Raw genomic sequence first — 12,500 nt, 5'->3', positions numbered from 1 at the left:
AATGATCTGACATGTGGAAAATAACTGTAGACTACAGTGTGTATAGCACATGTCAGTGAGGGCTGCTGTCATGTAGTAATGGCATACCTATCAGTCTCAGACTTCTATCTGTCAACACATTCATCCTAATGCATAGCTAGTTGGCTAGCTGATGTCTGTCTGGCCTCTGTACAGATGTGCAGATGTCAGGTATCCATCTTGGCTACTTACAGGCAATCTATGCTTGACTGACACTGACATGTCTGCCCAGCTGTGTTATGAATGTCATAGCTAGGAATCCACACACTACACACCACATGCCATGGATACCTCAACTACACTACCACAGTCAACAGAACACGCTTGGATACAGGTCTCCAAGACAGACACTGATGGTTCTATATTATATGTTTGAAGTTTGAAAACATTAAACGTTAAATAATCAAATTTAAATGTTAGAAGTTTCAAACATCGAACATATAAAAAAACAAACAGGACTTACGTGACTAGTGTAGGCAGGGGGGCAAGCCCCACACCCCCGCTCTTTAAATATACCAACTCCGGGACCGCACTGTATATGCAGTAAAGGGAAGATTTCCCTTACTGCGCTGTAGTGTGGTCTCGGGGTTGGTATATTTAAAGAGTGGGGATGTGGGGGTTGCAGGGGGTTTGACCCCTGCTTGCAGCCATTAGTTTTGGGCTTGGGTTGTTTGTTTTTACATATGTTCGAAGTTTTATAACTTTGAACATTTACATTCAATATTTTAACGTTTAGAGTTATAAAACTTTGAAGATATGATATAGACCCGACACTGACCATGTTATGTAATATGTGTTGCATACATGTAGACTGGAGCACCTCACTGGGCCTCTCTAAAAGGCAACCAGATGATTGGCTGTTGCATGTAACTCTCACCCTGAGGATCACCCCTGTGGTATCTGTTGATAGATGGCCTGCTGGCACATGGTAGGTGGCATGATACCACTCTACATACATCCCCTACATTTCACATCTCTCCATAGACAATAGCCTGGTACACACCTATGAACACCTGCACCGTTGGACCCCAATACTGAGAAATGTATACATGTGCATTACTGTGCATATCAGTGTCTGTGTGTTTGTAGAACTGTAGGTGAGAATACCCTGAGGCCCTTCACACCCACCACATTCCCCATTGCCATAGTTAGATGTGGCTGCTGCTGTACTGGATATTACATGTACTTTGTTACACTCTTCTCCCTAAGGGCTACCTGGGGCTTTCAGTACCAGCACAACACTGCTGTAGAAATGGGTTGATAGGCTTGGGATACCCACTGAGTTCTGGTAAGTGTGTGTATGTGTGCATGTGTGTATATTTGTAGTTACAGCATTCTGAGGTCACATTCTCCTAATACAATATGCCTTGCCACACAGTATTAGGGATAATGATGTTGCTGACCATAGGAGAGCCTTGACAATGCATCACCCTACTATCCCCGTGGCATGCACATTAGATGCTTATCCCTGTAGTAGCACTCTTGGGATAGACAAGGGGTTGTATTGCAGTCGTGGTCAATGTGTAATGGTGGGTATGTCAGAGTGTTATTATGGGTGTCAATGCATACAATATCCACTCTGGGGTGTGGGTGCTGGGTATACTGTCTTTATGCCATGGTATCCCCAGTACATGTCCCATGTTCCACTGTATGGGGACCATTGTGACCATCAACCATACAAGCAACTGATAACACTATCCAGCCCAGTTATTCATGTGCTGTGAGCAACTTATCTGTAACAAAATGGACACACTGACAAGGTAGTTAGCACTGATAAGCCCAGGTCTCTCAGATGTGTGTCTGACTGTGATGTGTTTATCAATGTGTATGTGACAGTATGTCACACTATGTACTGTCCATAAACAACCAGTACATCCCCCATTACCATACTGTACATGCCTGGGGATGTTCTTTACGTAACATGTAACCTGGAACACACCTCATCCTAAAAGCTGTGTTGTGTATGCAGTTAAGGCCACACACATCAGTAGCACTACATACCTAGGTAGGAATTCTTGTCCCTGTGCTGCCAAGTAAGGGTGTGTGTGTATGTGATGGAGTCTACTTCCATTTGCAGAATATACATGTCCCAGGAGGTCATCAGTCCGAGGACTGCCTGGCATATGCTAACATTTCACAGGTATCATCCTGTGGAAATACATTCCATCACAACTAGTGGTAGATGTGCAAATGCCCTCTTCCCCACTGTATAGGTGTACATCGATACTGGGGTTGATATATATAGCTGGGTGTGGCTCTTGTGGACACAGCCACCATTATTGCAGTTACTGTTGAGTGTATCCCCTTGCTTATCTGGCCGTAATACTGAAAAGTTCATGTTAACAGGTTAAGTAGTTGGTTATCGCACTATCTGAAGTTCTACAGCACCTCTCACCCTTCAAATGGTAGAGCTGTACCACCCAAACCAGCACACCTATGTTTACCAAGTTGAGGATTGCACTACATTGGGGATGGGGACATAAACCCTGTCAGTACCATTGTCAATGACATTAAACTATCAGACTGCTTATTTCCCAGTGTGTTGTGCCTATTCTGTCTTGGTGGAATTACATAACCTAAAATGGGTTCATTGCACAGGTACATACATCCATGTGTACAGTAGTCTCTGTGTATTACATCAACACCAAAGCCTCTGTGTGTGTCATATACAAACATGTGGTGTGTACCACCCAGTACACTTACCATTGTCCACTGTAAAAGGGCTGCTGACATCAACCACCATGCACTCACCTGTATACACCAACCCCAGACCTATCAGCCATGTGGCACATGCAATAACTGTTATACAGACCTGTGACATGTGTTCATCTGTACCCAGGATATGGCACAGCCAACGTGTCAGCACAGTGCCATATCCCTTGTAGGATACAACAGCAGACCATCCTCCTGCTGACACATGGACACCTACAACACAAACTGAATACACTATGGAGACCACAATCACACAGTGTTAATAACAGCTATAATGCATCATGGCTGTACAGCTACACTTCCTGACATGTAAGCATTAAACTTTATTGCTGACAACATGTCACACAGCATTAAATTGGTACACTGTAGTGCAGTCACCCTGTGCATCAGAACCATATCAGCCTGCCCCTGCATCGATGTTATGGATGGCAGGGATGTGGCATAGGTATCGTCATATGCACAAGGTGTGTTGTTGGTTTGCCAGAGACCTAGGCTGAGCCATACGTTTGACACTATGTGTGTGAGTGAGGGGATTTAATTATTGACTTGGCCATGGTGATGTGGGGGTGTGTAGGTATGGGGTTGCCCTAGCTGTGTTTTTATTGTGCATGAGTATGCATGCAGACAGTACTGCCATCTGGCTGCCCTATACAGGTGTTTGTTGGACAGCTGCAGACCGTACCTGGCAGAATGTGCAGTTCACCATCTCCGGCCACGGACACGAGAACTGTGCCTGCCATGGTTTCCACAGGCACCACCAGGTACAAGCCACAATATGGTACTCTCCCCTGAGATGACATATGTCCACTGGATCCGGGTCCCTCCTGGGACTGGCCAGGGCCATGTGCATGTGGTCTGCTGTGAGGTGGTGTGGACAGCGCCCCCTCATGCAGTGCTGGGGCTGGTACTGCCAATATGGGAGTGGCTCTGTGTTCTGGCACATCCAAGTTGACCTCCATCTGTTGGTTTTGCTGGCCTACGTCCACTTGGCCATCGCACCGCTCCCACCATATGCTCGAGCATGGACATTCCACTGTCGAGGATTCCCACCACCTCACCCAACCATCAGTCCATGACCTCTGCAAAATAAAGGAGGGCACCTGCAAAATCACGGATGTTGTCAGCAACAGCTAAATGAGTAGCCCTCTGCAGCCTCAGACCCTGTCTGGTGTACCATTCCATACATGCCAGCACCTCCATGATGGCCTGAAATATGTGTCTGATGGTACCAGATGTGGCACTTCTTCCAGGAGCATGATGACCAGCAGCCCTCCAATGAGCAATCCTGCACATCTGCCTATGTGGTACCCCACCAGAATTCCAGCTAAGGCTGTTGTGTCCAGACACACGTGCCATAGATACCACACTGTCCTGTCCCATGCCACCAACTCAGCTATGGCCACTGGTGATAAGGTGTGTATAGGCATTATCACTGTGTGCAAGGGATGGGGTGGATAACAGTAGGATGTCAAATGATGGAGCAGCTTCAGCCCCTGACAACCCCACCTGTGCCTCAACACACCTATCATCATTTTCATTGTCTATGGACACGAACATCAGATTGCTAGCAGGAGGGACCCTGACCCACCTCATTACCTGTCAGAGGAAAACAAGAAACGCACTTTAAGAACTGTACATCATTGCTTAACAGTACACACACACACACACACACACACACACACACACACACACACACACACACACACACACACACACACACACACACACACACACACACACACACACTCACACACACACACACACACACACACACACACACACACACACACACACACACACACACACACACACACACACACACACACACACACACACACACACACACACACACTGCCATTCCACCATACTACTTATCTGTCCCTGAGTTTACAGAATGTCCCTAGTTTTTTTCTCTTAAGTTCCCCAGCCTGCATCAGTCTTGAATAATTACAGTCAATCATACCAATCATTAATGTATCATTATTCTAATTGCTTAGACAAGTGATCACAAAAAAAATGACCTGCTACTCCATTGCCTCTTTAACTTGATTGGAGTTGTTTTTTCAAAGACTCCCTGATGTCATCCAGTGTTCACCCTGGTTTTATCCAGACATCTTGAACATGGCCCCCATATGTTATGGGCTACTACAGTCACTCAATAATATCACAGACTGGAGTGTCATACGTAACTATTGTTCAGTAGATGCAAGATCTGTTGCTCTATTAACTTTTTATGTGGACTACAGTAATATTTGGAAACAATCTCTGGTGTTTTCTAGTAATTCCCCAATGCATCTTTAGTGCTGCATACTTTTATTTTTGTATTTTATTTACATTTGTTTACCGGGAAATTCTGACTGGACGCAAGTCCTTTTTCAGTGGATGCTCGGTGAGAAAAGCTCCACATCATGTACATGATAAATAGAGATATAAAATTGCAGCAATAATAAAAACATTACAGGTTGTTGGCTTTAATACAATAACAAGATACTGATTATCAACAGTATATACAGCAAATGTTGCAAGATAAGATAGTTTCTTGTTGTTTATTATATTAGTAATAAAGTTGTCAGACAAGATTTTAAAGTATGTAAAGACAACTAGATAATTCTGACTGTGGTTAGTAGTGGCGGTAGTATAGTTGGGTTAAGAGTCTAGTTGGGGGAAGGTAAGGGTGGGGGTATTAGTCTGGATTAGAACAAGGACAAAGCCAGTGCAAATTTAAGTGGAATTTGAGTGCAGTCTTGAAAATGCTGCTGGAAGGTAGAGGGTGGAAGATTGTTCCAAAGTTTAGATATGGTACATGAAAATATGGCTTCTCCTGCTGAGATTTTGGGTTGGATAACAGTGAGTTGAATTTTGTCACTTGATCTTAGGGGCCTAGTAGAGTGATAGGGTTGGAGAAGGGTTTGAAGGGAAGGGATATTAAGGGGGTGGTTAATAAGTTTATAAGCGAGGATGAGTTGATTAAAGTGAAGGAGTTGTGGGAGTTCTAGAAAAATTAGTTCTTTAAGGGAGATACAATGATGGCTGTGGTAGGAGGTTCCAGTGGCAAATTTAGCAGTTTTGTTGTAGCAAGCATCCAGCTTGTGTAGGTCTGTCTGTCTAAGGTTGGTAAGTATGGGCAATTTGTACAGTAGAGTGAAGATTAGCTGGCAATTGGCTATGGAGATTCTAGCTGCCTTGGTTAGGAATTGGCGGCTTCGATATAATGCACCAAGTTTCTTGTGAACTTTTTTATTGTGAGAGTTATGTGGGTGTCAAATCTATGTTTGTTGTCTATTTTCACACTGAGTAATTTTGTGTTTTCTGATGGAGAGATCATGGTATTGTCTTTGGCGAGAATGTTGAAGTGGGCAATGTTTTAGGTGACTTGGAAGGTTGGAATAGGAGAAGTTTTGTCTTACTTGGGTTGAGTAAGAGCTGAGCATTGGATAGCCAGCTTTCTACAGAAGAGAGTTATTCCTGTGTGATTTGTTGTAGTTCTGGTAGGGTGGGGGTAGAGTATATGAGAGTAGAGTCATCTGCATACTGTGTAAGAGATGCTTGTGTGGTGGCAGTATGTAGGTTGTTAGTGAAAAGTGAGAATAGCAGAGGGCCAAGGATAGACCCTTGGGGAACTCCAAGAGTAACTGGGAGGTGAGGTGATAGGTTATCATCCCAGATTACTGGTTGCTGGTGTCCGTATAGATAGCTGTGGAACCAGTTGCAGGCTGATTGTGAGAAGGAAATGTTGGGGAGAGTAGAGAGTAGTAGCTCAAGAGATACCATGCCAAAGGCCTTTGAGAGATACGTGTGTATTCCTTCACCTTTCTGCTGATTACAATTAAAACAGTATCACTGGTGTCTAGTTTTCCATCCCAATGCATATTTCATGCTGCAGACTTTATTATACTATCAGCTGTCATGAGACTACATGGCCAAAATGTATTCCTGGTGTCTCATGTGTCTGTCCGTGTCCATGTGCTGCACAATTTCAAAGGGAAGTTGAGAGGTATGAACAACGCCACACTCACACGTGCATACATGGACACACACATACACACACATTCTACATACATCAATCCCCTCTACTCCATCATATAGCACTTACAGACAAATTATCCCCCCACCACACACACACACACACACACACACACACACACACTTACAGGTGAGGTTGCACAAAGGTATTGCACACAGACCTCTCATTACCCATCTGTCAACATGCATGATATATGGCACTCAACAGCATGCAGTGCAGCTATAGTCAATCCCTGCTAGCAACATTATACATCTCTGTGATGCATGGGTTGTGTTAGTAGGTGATGCCCCTTCCCCTGGAATACACTGCACCCATGTGCACAGTATTGCTGTGCACCTGTTCGACACCCTGACATGTACTGTGCACCATACCTCACAGGTGTACACACCATTGCTGAATGTGTATATGTGTGTCAGTTATGTTTGCTCTGCTGCTCACAGCACCTATGTGTTCACCTGACACATACCTGGGATGATATGTGGACAGATGTCATTTGTGAATGCCTTATGTCCGATTTACAGATCTCATCATCAGCGGTGCATGTATGGCCAATAAAATACAATTACACTGACAACCTTCAAACCTTACCGCAGCTATGGGGAGTATACAAACCCTTATTGATATGACGCCCTCTTCCTTGATATGCCATGGGGTCACATTACTGCATATGTTAATATTACATGAACCTGATATGTGACATATGACCTGTGCAATCAAATGCAGTGTCAAACAAATGTGTTAGTTGTGTAGATGCTGATTGATATGCATACAATGTGTGGGAGCATATGTGTGCATGCCCTTATCTTGATGGTTTATTGCACCTACTGTTATGTGTACCTCAGCAGTCACTATTCCTGGCAGGGGTACACTAGCATGGGCCATCTGCATTTGCCAGTATTTGGTCACTCTGCCCTCCAAATGTCCCCCAACTCTGCATGATTGCAAGGTCAACTCATGTGCACATCCCTTGGAAGTCACATAGTACCATCACTATTGCTGTGGAGTCAGGGTTATGTCTCCCAAAGTTCCTGACCTCGACTGTGTGCAGATATAGCCATTTGTAGTGTCCTTTGGATCTCTGCTTCAGTGCACTGTTGTGTTTCATGATGACACCCCCTCCCCACCCTCAGCCTTTTTGCAGATGCTTGACAGCTATGGCCTACACATGTGTGTCATTTCACAGTGTCCCAAACACTGAACACCATGTGTACCAGCCTCGTCCCTGCTAATGAATGTCAAACATACAAGTGTACAATGGCACCGGCAAAGTGGGCCTGAGGTGGGGTGAGGTGTTGGTTGTGCAACACATGTATCTTAATTGATACTGTCTGTAGGTTTCTAACATGGTCCTGGTACACTAGTACACATTGCAATGCATGCCTTTTGGGGACCTTTGCTGTTATGCATTCACTACCTGTAGAGAGGCCTGGCTGATGTTTCCTGTGGTACAACTGTCCCATCGGATTACCCTAATCTATGGGCCACACTTATGCAGAGTCCAGGCAATCGTCGACACAGGTACTGAACAGCCAGTACTTGCTAGACATTCCTGCTACTCCCTCAGTGTTGTGGCGTGTTACTAGGCAGCATGCATGACCACTTTGCAACATGTGTTGTCATCTGTCTTGGATGGCCATCTGTTTTTTCCTACATTAATCCTGTCCCATACATCCTCGCCACATACATGACTGTCTGCACTGTTTGCCATGGTATATGCAAAGGTGAGGTAAGGCTACATGTCCAACTCCAGGGTGCTACCTGTTGGGTATGGGATACATTCCATGGCTTGTAAGATGTGTGCAAGCCACAGCTGCCTCAGTTGCAGGTAAGTGGGCACATTTGATGGTCAAATGTCTTGGACAGCAGACCATTTATTGGTGTGAGATTGAGGACCTGTACTTGCTGGAAGGTCCATACTCATGAAGAATGCATACTGATAGTACCTCAAAAGCTGCTTCCACAATATGTTTTCTGGAGTGTATGCACACATATGCTTCCAGTGTTTGTGAAGGTATGTATTCCCCATATTTGCTGTCCTAACATAGGATACCATATTACATATTCATTGCTCATGTTAGGACCACATTGCAGGTTGTAAGGGTTGTGGAATGCAATATTGAGATATGCCATAGTATAGATCTGTAATAGTTGCCATTGTAATAGTGGTATATACACTGTTGTAGCACTGTATAAGGGTGATGTTTCAGATGTGTCCCTACTGTAGGCCATTTGTCCCACCATTATATACATCTCTGTCCACACATCTTGCAATGACAGGTTGTTAGTTATATTGCAGGAGTCTTACATACCCTTCAGATACACCACCATAGTGACCACTGTGATGCAGTGCAGTTAACAGCAACAATACGTAAACATGTACAGCATGCATTATGGGTAGGTGTGTTAAATGTGTGCATGGAATATACCATGGCCATAACATGACATGTGTATTGGCAAACCTGAATAAATACCATACTCACCAGCTACAGGCTCCTGCCCCAGAGGTATACCAGAGGGACCTACATAATTGTGTGAGAGATGTGACATCAGTAGCCACACCTGTGACATTGGTACAGGGTGGGTGCAGCATTACAGCACATCAATGGTACAAACCCAAAATACTACAGATTATGCACATCTGTTTATTACTACAATGCAGCAACAGACTATATATAGATTTCATCTCACATATGCATGATCTAACTCTACAGGTGTGGATGGATACACAACAGTGGTCTACTGATGTGCCCTGGGCCTTACCTGCATGCTCCTCTGCCATTGTGTGAGTAGCACCCACCTCTACTATGCTCTCCGCCGAGTGTTGTGTTTGAGGGCAGGTAGGTGCCCCAAAGCTGGCGAGGAGCTCCTCAACATGTCACGGGGGGGCTGAATGGCATGACCCCCCCCCATTGCAAGCTGGTCTCTTTTAACTGCAGCAGCACGCTGACAGGCATGACGGAGTAGATCAGTGCATCATTGTCAGACCTGCTCATAACTGCAATTATGTAGGCCAACATCATTTTCCCTGTGAACAAGATCATTCCCCAGGGCGCTCCTCTCCTGGAGATCTTGGGCTGTACGCCCGAACAGGGTGTTGTAGTGCTGCACCAGATATGTGATGATGACATCATTCTCCTCCTCTGTGTACATAGGCAGTCTCTGCCTGGACATATCACCTGAAAGACATAAAGAGGGAAACAGGTCTGAGGACCTCATACTGCAAGGATATCATAGTTGTTAATACATATCTCTGTCTTCCCTCCACCATATCTACAAAAACAATCTGAACACACAACTCAACGGGTATGTCTACAGAAGACCTACCATCGGGACATTTATTGTATTGTACAACAATTTGTGCTATATGTTTTTAGTCATGTTCCATGTTGAAATACTATAATTGGTGGCCCATTATGAACAATGTCACCTGCATGTCACTGTAAGGGCCACTATGGTTCCATATATGTATGTGTTCTGTTTGCTATGTGGCTGCTGCACATCTGTTGTTTTGTGTTAATGGGGATACCTATGCATGCTGTTAGACATATTCCCGAAATGTGTGGACTATCACTACCCACATATGTTCTATAACAGTGACACAATAGCATGTTTGGGAAGCAGTTGCCAGCAGAACCACCTCTCCCACCTCATCTGGCCATGTTACCAGGCCACATCACATCTGGGACCCACCCTGGGACCTCCTCATCTACTGGTCCTGCACTACTTTCAGGTGGAGCCACCTCAGGGGATGGTGTTCGCTCTCCCTGGGAGTACACACAGACAGGATCCTGTCATCCAAAGTCAGGTCCAGGGTCTGGTGCATAGGGAGCTCCACAGAGACTTGGGGGATGTGCTACAGCACCTTGAGGCCCTCAGTACACAATCACAGGGTCCACATGCTCCTCCTGCTCAGCACCCAGCCCAGGCAACTTCAAGACTGTGAAGATGGTGTTGTGACTGCCCATGGGTGAAGACCTTGGTCCCATTGTTTCCATATGGGGGGCTCATGGGTTTCCACATCCCAGATAACACTCCCCATCCAAGGTGTTTATCCACCACATGTCATATACCACACCAGTATGCTGTCTTGTCTGTCTTCCAACCCAATCCACTACCCCAAATATACCTACTATCCTTCCCCAAATTATCAATCCCACCTTCACAAACAAGGGCAATGTGTTCCCAACATGGGGTTCACACCTGAAATAACTATCCATTTTGCACCCACTTACTGTTGTATATATATGTGTGTATTAATATGTGTGATGTTCCCTCACACATATCGTACAGCACTGTCATTCAACAATTGGGGGCATGTATTTATATAAATGTGTGTGTGTGTGTGTGTGTGTGTGTGTGTGTGTGTGTGTGTGTGTGTGTGTGTGTGTGTGTGTGTGTGTGTGTGTGTGTGTGTGCGTGTGTGTGTGTTTGTATATATGTAGACATACAAGTATACATATATATACATATATATATATATATATATATGTGTGTGTGTGTGTGTGTGTGTGTGTGTGTGTGTGTGTGTGTGTGTGTGTGTGTAGCTATATATTGTGCTGTATATATATATATATATATATATATATATATATATATATATATATATATATATGTGTGTGTGTGTGTGTGTGTGTGTGTCTGTATATCTGTAGACATACATGTGTATATATATATATATATATATATATATATAGGGTGCATTCAAACATTAGGTCCACACTCTCGAACTCTCCTTCCTGCACAGCTGCAATGTTCTGCCTTGCTACAACACAGACAGGTGTCACATGTGGACACAGCCTAACATTAGGGGGGGTATATATAGGGACAGATTGCAGGTAAGCCTATTACACACATGACATTTGCGCATGCTACATCACACGTTAACATAACTGTCATGCAAGTGGTGGGCTCTGAAACTCCCATGTCCATCATAATGGCATTACTTCCACTACCACCTATTGGCCACACTAATATACATGTCTTGCAGTACACAACACACACTATGATAACTTACATCTTGTCAGTCAGTGCTTACCTGCACAATTGAGAGGTATGGCCCACTGCCCACAGGGACAGACACTATTGTCCATAGCAGTTGTTCAGCTGGACATCATTACAACAACATCTGATGGCACATAAAAATCATTCCACATCATCTATACTGTTATTATGGACCAAATACTACATTCAATTACATGCATATATGCTTCTCATACCTATTGTGGGAATGCCGTATCTTCTGGATACAGTTTGCTGTGTCCCCTTGGTCAACCTGAGATGTCTGTAGGTTCAGTTTCTGAACTACTTTATATTTACTGGATGGATGGATGTGCTTGTTTGTTTGTTTGTTTTCTCTCTCTGTCTCTCTCCACTACATGGATTGTGCTGCTTTGAAAAGATTGCAGCATGGATTTTGTAGGTGATGCACATGATCAAGTGATGACCTCTGCACCAATCAGTGTCCACCACTTGCCACCTGCATGCAGCCTGCTGTGTAGTACATATTAGTTATATTGGTTATATTCAATTCAGTCTGATGAAGTCTCAGTGTCAAGAGACGAAAGTGTTTACTGAGTTATTTTGCTGCATTAAAGTGAAATTTGGTTTACTACCGAGTTTTATTTTTTATTTTTTTGAGTTATTTGGTTCAACGTTATTGTTTTTTTTTTCTGCTGTGTAGTACTTCCATTTACCACTGTCATGGTGACCCACTACTATAAATCCCTAAATCATGTGGGCGTGGTCC

Source organism: Protopterus annectens, chromosome 6.part0, assembly GCF_019279795.1.
Source record: "Protopterus annectens isolate FY-2018-M chromosome 6.part0, PAN1.0, whole genome shotgun sequence".
In the NCBI taxonomy this organism is placed as follows: Eukaryota; Metazoa; Chordata; order Ceratodontiformes; family Protopteridae; genus Protopterus; species Protopterus annectens.
The sequence above is the reverse complement of the archived record's forward strand: the minus strand, read 5'-3'. Positions refer to the sequence as shown.